Raw genomic sequence first — 7,502 nt, forward strand, 5'->3', positions numbered from 1 at the left:
CAAGTGGGGGCTGGCTTACAGTTTAAGAGGTCAGACCATGATCATCAAGGCTGTGAGCCTGACAGCAGGTATGTCACTGGAAAAGTAGTTGAGAGCTAAGTCCAGATCCATAGAACTGGTGTGGGTTTTGAAGTCTCAAAGTCCATGCATGGGTGATACAAAAGAAGGCCACGCCTCTTAATCCTTTTAAACAGTTTCACTCCCTGGTGACTAGGGATTTAAATACATGAACTCTTGGGGGTGTGTGTGTCATTTTTTATGTAAATCATCACAATAAACCAACTGAAAGACAAAAAGACTTGATGATTTTATTAGATGCAGAAAAGGCCTTTGACAAATCTAAGACCCCTTCATGATAAAAGTCCTGGAGGATTAGGGATGCAAGAGACTTACCTTCACATAGTAAAGTCACTTCACAGCAAGCTTATAGTCAATATCAACTTAAACTGAGAGAAACCCATAGCAATTCCACTCAAATCAGAAGGAACATAAGCAAGGTTGTCTACTGTTTCCACACTCAGTACAGACTTGAAGTCTTAGTGAAGACAAAAGGACAGTCAAAGGAGAGCAGGGGGTGTACATTGGAATGCAAGGAGTCAAAGTAGCTTTATTTGCAGATGATATATTAATAATATTAATATATAATACATAATACATAATATATAGTATATAATATATAATATATAATATATATATTATATATTATATGATATAGGATATGTTAATAATAATAATTTGCAGATGATAGTATTAATGTTACCCTAAAAGTTCCATCAGAGAAATCAAAAAGTTGATAAACACTTTCAGAAAAATAGCTGGATACAAAATGAACTCATGACAATGTAGCCTTGATGTCTTCCTACGTACAAATAACAAAGAAATCAGGGGACAAGACTTTTTACAATAACCTCAAATAGTATAAAATACTTTGGGGTGACTCTAAATAAGTGAGTGAGAGACCTGTGTGATAAAACACTTTAATTCTTTGAAGAAATTGAAGAAGATATCAGAAGATGGAAAACTCTCCCATACTCACAGATTAACACAGTAAAAATATTATAATATTTTAAGATAGTAGGATTAATGTAGTGCTCATGCCTCTCCTACCAAAGAAATCTACAAAATCAACGCAAGCCCCATCCAAATTTCAACACATTTTTCAGAGATCTTAAAAGGGCAATTCTCAGCTTTATACGGAAACACAAAAATCCCAGAATAGCTAAAACAATTCTGAATAAACAAAACAAAATCAACCAACTGACCGACCAAAGAAACAACCAACCAAGCAAACAAAGAACCTAAAATGCTGCTGGAAATGTCACCATCCCTGATGGGCTTCAGACTGTACTGCAGAGCTCTGTCATAAAACCAGTGTGGCATTGGCAGTGAAACTGTACTGCAGAGCTATCATCATAAAACCAGTGTGGCATTGGCAGTAATCAACTCAGAAAACAGGGTGAAGAGCCCTAATGAAGTTAACAAGAGAATAACCACATGAACCCACAATATTTCCTGGGTATTACATGAAAAAAACAAACAAACAAAAAACCCAGCAACAACAAAAAACAAACAAACAAACAAACAAACAAACCTCTACCAGTTCTTTAAACACATCTGCACTTTGACATCCATTACAGAATTATTCAAATGTGAAGATCCTGGAAACTAGATAGGTTTCATTTTGGGAATAAGGTTGATAAAGAAACTATTAAGTGTGTGCTTGCAATAGTACACACACACACACACACACACACACACACACACACACACACACACAGAGGAATACATAAAGGCACACATCTTGTGATTTGTTACAGTATAGGTAGGTCTGAGGAGCATTATGCTAGGTGAAATGATGTGGAGAAAGTCATTATGGGGCAAGCGGACTGTGCCACCAGACAGAAGAATTGGTAAGGTTGAGTGCTCCCAAACCTTGTAAATCTCAGAATTGAGAATGGTAGAGGGAGTGGGTTGGTGGGGTGGGGGTATGGGTACGGTAGGGGTGTGAGGGTGGTGTGTGGGGGCAGCTCCCTGCCTGTCTCTATCTGACCTGATCTGCAACAGGTAACCATGATACTCCACTGAGAAGACCAGAGAAAAAAGTCTAGTAGCTTAAAAACCTGGAATTCCTCATGCTAATGAGGGTATCTAGATAGGCCCTGAGTGTTTAGCCAATAAGCCTTTCTTCCTGGGCATTCCTTCCCCCAAAGGCATTTAATTCCTGGTTCAATCTGAGTAGGGTGTATGCATTTTCATCCACCATCAAATAAAGCAGTTTGAACAAGCATAGACTGTCTCTGCATCAAGGGTCACCTTTTAGCAAAGAGTGGCTCCTAAATTTCCAAGAGAAGGCCCTCTCTCTTCTAGCCCCTATGTACTCTACGCATTCACTCAGAACCACACCCCTGTCCTAGGCTCACCCTTCCCCCTTCCTGCCTGGCACAAGGACACCCTGAGGGGAAGCACAGCCAGCCAGCCCCGGTCCCAACTCCCAGAAGTATGCTAGCAGGGCCTGGGTACACAGGAGACTGGAAACTACAGCAATTGTCCCAGACTCCAGTTTCCCATTCAGAAAAACAGACTCAGGACTCCCATTAAGGACTGCATTCTGCCTCCCCTGAGCGGTGAGCCTGAGGTTCTCCAGGCACCCCAGCCATAAGGCAGACACACAGTCCAGTCTGGCAAGTTATTTCAGGATCTTACACTTATTTGGAATCTTAAACAAAGGCAAGTTTAAATACATGTATGTCAAGAAAAATTAAATAATGACTACCAGGTTTGGGGTGGGGCAAGAAATAGGGAGAAGGAGGATGCAAGTTAGTAAACATACATGACGAACGAACTTAGAAAGTTCGTGTAAAATGTAGAACCACAGTTACTACAGGGACTGTATTTTCAGGCGTGGGGACTGGGGAAATGAGTATATGACACACGTTACATTGTTTCATTTTATGCATATCTTAAGTCGTCATATTCTGTGCCTCAACTTGCACAAAAGAAGTTAAAAAGCCCGGAGAAGAATGTCAGGAAGTGCTTTATTTTAGGAAGACAGGAAGTATTCATTTTAGGATAGAAACTTGATCAATGCTTGACACATATTATGAGCCTCATATCAAATTCCACTAAGTCAGCCATTTTCGTTGGAGGTGATCAGATGTAACATTTCAATGTCATTAGATTATGGTTTTGACACACAGTGGATAGAAAGAGCCTTTTACCAAGAAACGCCAGCTTTTTCCCACTCCCACATCTTCATCTGTTTTCCAAACATGAGCCTTAATCTCACTGTAAGATGATAATTCTGAGGTTGACAGCAAGGATGAAAAACTGTAAGGCTGCATATATTGGGCAAGGTGCAGCTATTTCAGTTTTGAAAATCAGAGAATCCATAATTTATGTGTCCATTTCTCCTTGAGGAGTTTGTGAGAGAAGGGCATCTCTCCTCTTCTCTCTTCTTTTCTTTCCCTTCTTCCTTCTTTTCTCTTTCTTCTTTCTTTTTTTCTTAGAATAAGAACTTCAGATCAATGGAGGTTAAGAGTTCAGCAGGGTAAGGGGTTCAGCAAATCCCCGAAGCAGCACTCTGACATTTCAAGGCAAAGCAGTAAAGGTTTTCCTTTCTTGATGCTACTTTGAAAAGATGCATTATTGAAATGTCACCTATTTGCAACACACTCCTCACTCTGCGCCTGTCTATGGGTCCCATAGTGCGGTGTGCAGATTCATCACTGCATTTCTGTATTTCCAGTAGCTTGTTGGCCTCGCTGGGTCAGCCAGATGCATAATGAACTGACTTTAACAACAAGCACCTGGTGCACAAATTCCTTTCAGAAGCTTTTACTATAGAAAATGTGTGACAATTTTTCCAAGTTCAGCTGATTTTGTGGTCTGAAGAATTGGGCTCTACTTTGTTACTGCTTGCCTTGAAATAACTAACATCTATGTATTTCTCCTATCTTTTCAAAATGTTAATTTTAATCTATTATTTTATGTGGGGATATTTTGTCTGAATGCATGCCTCCATATCACATGTATTCTGCTTATCTGCAGAGGCCAAAAGAGGACACTAGATTTTCTAAAATTCAGTTTAATAGATGATTGCAAGCTGTCATGTGTGTCCTGGGAATTGAACTTGGGTCCTGTATAAGAGCAGCTAGCTGCCGAGCCTCTCTTCAGCTCCTATTATTCGTATCTTTAACATGGATGCTATAAAAGTGCAGAAAATCTGAAGTTTAACAAATTCTAAAGACAAAAACAAACAGAAAACAGAACAAAAACAAAACAAAACAACAACAACAACCTCAAAAGAAAATACCTAGTTTAATACCTTTTGGATTTTAGAGGCCTCTTGAATATTTCCAATGTGAAAACTCATTGTGTCTTGCAAGAAATAAAATATTGAGCTAGTGCAAATGCATGTTACACTATGTTATATTGATAGACCTTTCTTATATTCCGAACTCTACTGCTGATCACTCCTATGTACATGCAAGCCTGTTCTCCATCCTGTGGAACAAGTATTACTATACCCAAAATGCATGTGAAGCCTTTGATATTTTAATTTGTTAAAAGGAAAGATTCCTAGGTGAATATAATAATGTGTCAGGGGCCATCCTAGGACAAGCTAGTAACTAACAGGTGATCTACCTGAGATGTGTCTGCTTTGGATTAAGAAATAATCCACAACAGATTTGCTTCCATAGGCAAGGCCCAGGAGAAAATCATTTTAGGAAAGTTTCCATCTATTAATATGTTTTTCTGTTATTATCAAACATATATGAAATTACTAGGTATTAGCCCACCCTTAGAGCAGATCTCTGAAGAACTATGAAGATGTCCTGTCTCTTGGTGTTGCTACATAAGCAAATAGACGACTTCCCAATTATTTCTGATGATCCTATAAGAATTCCTAGAATTCTATTAGTATTCATTAAGCTCTTTCATAGTGGGACTCCTATTAGGTCCTTTTTAATAGTCAAAACTGCAATGAGAACTCTGCTAGTCTCTGTCACCAGTTAATCCCTCTACTACTGAGAACACATTCAAAGAGGTTGTAAAACCATTAAACAAAGGTCTTAAAAATGGAAGTACTGTTTCTTCTTATAGGTGCTAGGGCAGAAGATAAAATATTGACTGGGTTTATCTATGCAAAACTTCACTAATAACTTAGTTATGATTTTTAACTCTCCATGAACCTGTGGAACTATGACAGGTGACATTTAGCCAGATAACTACTCCTAATAGATACACATGTAAACATTCTATGTCGTAGACGTCTTATTTGATTTATGATTTGAATTTATGTGTAAACTTGTGATGAGGATTTTACCAGGTGATCATGCATTCTGAAAGACTTATAAGTGCTGAGGACAAAGAGGGGAGCACGAATTTCCCCGGCCCCGCTTAGGAACTTTCCACTTTCCCCCTTTTACTTAGAAAGCTTTCATAGGAAACTTTTTACAACTTAGAAATAAACGCTAAATTCACTTTTCAAAGTGTCCCTTTTTCTTCCTGTTCAACCAGCAGGCTGAAAGTTAGAGCTGTGCAGCTCCTGCTGAGACAGAACAAATGCTGTTTTAGGATGAGGTGCTAAGTGCCAGAGACTGCAGTTTCTGGCCTCAGAGGAACACCGAAGGCAGGTCAGCTACAGCAAGTAACTTAGACTTAGATAAGTAAACCTTATACTATTATACAGCAACCCCGAGTATCTTGTAAGACAAAAGTCTTACCCTCCGCCGACACTCTTGCCTGTTCGCTGCCTCCAGAGGAACCCACAACAGAAAAGAAGACCACACTGGGGCTGACTGGCCCCCGGCAACAGGCAACAAAACGCCCATAATCCAAACACTTGCTTAAATCAAAAGGATCACTCTAAGCTTGAGGTCAGCTTGGACTATATATCAAATTCCTGCCTAGCCAGAACTATATACTGAGAACTTAACTGCTGGTCGACTTTCCTACACCATTCATTGTGACCTCTCTTCAGCTGCCTACCTCAGACCTTGGCAGGCCACAAATAGCCACGCCCCTCTCCAAGTTCCTGCTACGCCAGAACTCCCGCCTCCAGAGACCGAAAATGAAGATGCTGATTGGACCACGGAATGCTGACGGACTTAGGGTGGGGTTTTGCCTGTCCGCTTGTTTCTCAGTTGAATAATACGTGGCGGATTGAAAGCACCATCATGCTTCAGTCCCATTTTTTATTCCCTCTCACTGTCCGGTTCCTTTTATTCTTTTAGGCCCCGACTTCTCTTCCAGAAGACCCAATCGTTTGCAGCTGCAGGCGGCTGCAACAATTCATGAACATGTCTCATTTTTAAGGACTCTTGTGTCCATGTATTGTTTTTCTAAAGGTCCAGATCAGTGCAGATTATGAGGACAGAGGGAGGGCTATATGCTTGGATAGAATGTATACACAGGTATCACTTAGACAATGCTCCACAGCCACTCTGGTGCCTGAGGTGTGGTTATCTTCATTCATTTGATCACTTTGGGTTTTGAAAAGAATGTGCTGCTTCAGTGAGATTTATTTTTTTCATTTAACAAATAACAATGTAAATTAAGTTTTTAGTTACTATAGAAAGAAGCATGTTTCATTTTGACAGTTTCATTTACATGCCACCCCCAACAGACTCAGATAGACAGACGGGGACACACGCGCACATGCACAAGCGCATGCACAAAAACACCCAATCATACTCAACTCCTCTTGCATGGGCCCCAAGCTCCTCTACTCCCCTTCCTAACTCCATTCTTTATGTTAAAAATGTTCCACTGTATCCACTTTGCCCGCCTACTTATGCACGGGTGTAGGGTTATTCACTGGAGTATGGTTGACCTCCCAGTGACCACACTGCTAAAGAAAAGTGACTTCCCTTCTTCCTCTTCCTGCCATCAGCTGTCAATAGTGTCTCAGGTTGTGGGCACGTAATAAGCAGCTTACTCCTCCGAGATGGCATCTTGACTGGCTTTACCTTGTGCCGGCAACCACAGCTGCTATGTGTTCATTGCCCTACGTGTTCATGAGTGTAGCGGTTCTCTTATGTCTAAAAAGCACTGTGTTGCCTCAGCCATCCCAGACTTTTGCTTTTTAAAAACTTTCAACACCCCCCTTTAGACTGTGCTGTATTTTCAGCCTCCAGGACGGGGGGGGGGGGCTCTTCCCACTCTTGTTCCTACTGTTTTCCCCCATATATCCCATAATCTTCTCTTGTTCTTGACTTTCTTTAGGCCTCTCTCACATATCACAGTCTGTTGTCTACATTTACATCCTACCCCCTTACAGAGGCATGCACACTTCATACATACATACATACATACATACATACATTTAAATTTTAAATATAGATTTTGCACATGAGAGAAAGCATACAATTTTGTTTTTCCAAATCTAGGATACTCAGTTAATATTAAGATCTACAATTCTACTCATTTTCCTGAAAGTTTCAGAATTTTGTTCTTCTTTATAGATGAATAAAATCCCCACTGTAAATATGTACAGAATT

General features: G+C 40.1%; 1 long non-coding RNA gene across 1 annotated transcript; it reads right to left on the reverse strand.

The window, feature by feature from the left end:
* Positions 1–4,068: 4,068 nt before the first annotated feature.
* Positions 4,069–5,879, reverse strand: LOC116088814. The gene is made up of 2 exons (XR_004118024.1): positions 5,727–5,879; positions 4,069–4,203 (listed from the first exon to the last, which is right to left on the reverse strand). It is a non-coding gene; the product is annotated as an uncharacterized LOC116088814 (long non-coding RNA).
* Positions 5,880–7,502: the final 1,623 nt, after the last annotated feature.

Source organism: Mastomys coucha, unplaced genomic scaffold (genome assembly GCF_008632895.1).
Source record: "Mastomys coucha isolate ucsf_1 unplaced genomic scaffold, UCSF_Mcou_1 pScaffold14, whole genome shotgun sequence".
Taxonomy (NCBI): domain Eukaryota; kingdom Metazoa; phylum Chordata; class Mammalia; order Rodentia; family Muridae; genus Mastomys; species Mastomys coucha.